Source organism: Prunus dulcis, chromosome 6 (genome assembly GCF_902201215.1).
Source record: "Prunus dulcis chromosome 6, ALMONDv2, whole genome shotgun sequence".
NCBI classification, from domain to species: Eukaryota; Viridiplantae; Streptophyta; class Magnoliopsida; order Rosales; family Rosaceae; genus Prunus; species Prunus dulcis.
In genome coordinates, this window is record NC_047655.1 from 15205204 (window position 1) to 15208036 (window position 2833).

Sequence of the window (2833 nt, forward strand, 5' to 3'; positions counted from 1 at the left end):
GAGGAACGAAATGAATTCCGACGGTAATTCATTATAACCGCCGTCTAATATCAATTAAACGACGCTATTTGTAATACGGCTCTCATCATAATCAACGCCGTCTATATGTTCTGTAATACGGCTCTCATTTATTTGGAACCGACGTTGTTTAGAAGTTCAACGTCGTCTACATTAATAAGTGCATCGTGAGTAATGAATACATATAAATACAACGTCGACTATATAAATGCCACCGACGCTGTTTCGCATTTCAACGTCAACTATATAAATACATACGTCGTAAATAATGACACTGACAACTATTTCCACGCCATCTTTTTTAGAAAAATCGAAGTGGAAAATTTATTTCACGACGGTTGTTTGTAAATAAGAGACGTAGTAGATTTCAATAACGTCGTCTTCTCATGTATTTAAAGACGCCATATTTTTTCTTGTCGTGAAAATTATATTTAACGGCGTAGTGTTTTAGTTGTCGTCGTTGTATGTCTATCTTGCGGCCTTGTTCTTTTAATATGTGTCATATTTTTCCTTTTTAACGACGGTGATTTGTTTGAGTTGGTCGCCTATTCTCATCCTCGACTATTTTTTAAAACTTTAGCAGACTAAACACGTCTGTTTTTATTTGTTTTCGACGTTGTTTTATTTAACAACGCCTAATATTTATCGTCGTTGTTTGTTTCTGAAAATAGGACGTATAAATTTTGTAATACGACTCTCATATTTTGTAACCGACGTTGTTTCGTTGTTCAACGTCTACTCTATAAATACATACGTCGTAAATAATGACACTGACAACTATTTCCACGCCATCTTTTATAGAAAAATCGAAGTGGAAAATTTATTTTACGACGGCTGTTTTTATATAGGCGACGTAGTAGGAATCAATAACGTCGTCTTCTAATGTATTTAAAGACGTCATATTTTTATTGTCGTGAAAATGATATTTAACGGCGTCTTATTTTAATTTTCGTCGTTGTATGTCAATCTTGCGGCCTTGTTCTGTTAATATGTGTCATAATTTTCCTTTTTAACGACGGTTTTTTTAGAGAGTTGGTCGTCTATTCTTATCCTCGACTGCTTTTTTAGATCTTTTTGCAGTACAAAGACGTCGTTTTGTATTTGTTGATGACGTTGTATATTTTAACAACGACGGTGATTTAGCGTCGTGGTTTATGAGGAAAAGATGAATGTGGATTCCACGACCATTGAAAAACCGAATACACGACGGTGATTTACCGTCGTCTTTTTGCTTTTTTGTAGTAGTGGTTACCAGGGAGACTAGCCGTGGCATGTGCCGTTCCCATCTCCACCTCTGACTCCCAGTCACGATCCCACTTCATCTGGAAGTGAGGCTGAGAGCAATGATCCACTTGACAAAATCTCTGCCGTCAAGCACAACCTCCAATATTTGTCTAAGGCAACAGATTGGTATATTCATGGCCAAGTTATGGGAAACTTGGCCAACAAGTTGAACAAAGCATATGCTGGAGAAGTGAAGCAAACTCTAAAAGCAATAAGTCAGAGCAAAGAGTTAGAGTCCCTCACGTTAAAATTGGAAGAGACAAAGAAAGATACTGTTGAAAAATTCACCAAATTTGAAGAATATAACCATGACATGATTGAATGTTTCAACAACGACTTCAAAATCTTTCGAGATTATGCTTCGGTCATCTCCCTAGACTACAATTGGAGTGAAATTGATGTAGTTGGTGTCTGGGAGGTGCTGAATATGGGTGGAGATGGAATGGCTCATCAGAACCTCGTGCATGTAGCAAGGAGGAAGGCCAAAGACATGGATCTTTTGATGGACCTCTAGTAAGGGTGAGTGCTAGTTCAGTTCATGCAGTGCTGGGTGATGCGATGTCAAAGTGTTGCCTTCCCTTTCCCTTCGCAGGATAGTATTGTTAGGGTTTGGTGGCAATTTATTTTGCATGTCTAAATTGTAGTCTGTAATGGATGTGTGTGTATTGTATGTAGATTGACTTAATATTGCTGTCCTATTGCATTCGTATTGTACTAATATTGCCTTTGTATTGCATACATATTGTATGCATATTGCCACCCTATTGCATGTATATTGTGATGTTATTGCTGCTGTATTGCCGTTATATTGCCCAAATATTGCCTCTCTAGTGTATGTATATTGGCCTAATATTGCCATTATATTGTATGTATATTGACTACGACTCATCAATGGGTTTACGGTTTAGGCCCTACTTCATTCAAAAAGAAGACGACGACGAGAAAGAAACAACGTGCCTTTCAAAAACAGGCAGTCAGGTGCATTATAATTGCACCATAAGACATTGTAAGAAATTATTTTAAAAAATAATAACAACTAAAAAAAAATTTACCAAAAAAGGAAGGTATGAATAAATATGCAAATGCTTCGTCATGGGTTGAAGAAAAGGATGATTACATTTGGTGGTTTGATTATGTTTGGTGATACGATATGTTATTCGTCTGAATCTTCATATATGTAATTGTTATGTTAATACTTGACACAAATTCATCTCGTAATCATCCAATTATTAAAGCTAAGTAAATGAAATGAAACAAAAGAAGAAGCCCAAAATGAAACAGAAACAACAATTTCTAGCACCCTTTTATTGCCTTTATATCACTACTATATCACCAACCTATCACTAGTTTATTTTGTTTTAGGCAGAAAGGAATTACGCACTTCCTCTGTTTTTCATTTTTTACCTCCGCTTTCGTGTAAGGAAAACAAAGAACACATGAATTTAATTTGGAATGGATAGCTTGCTTTCCATTAAACCTTTTGACAAAAAAAAAGTAAATAGTAGAGCTTCTCCAAGCAAGCAAAGGCAGG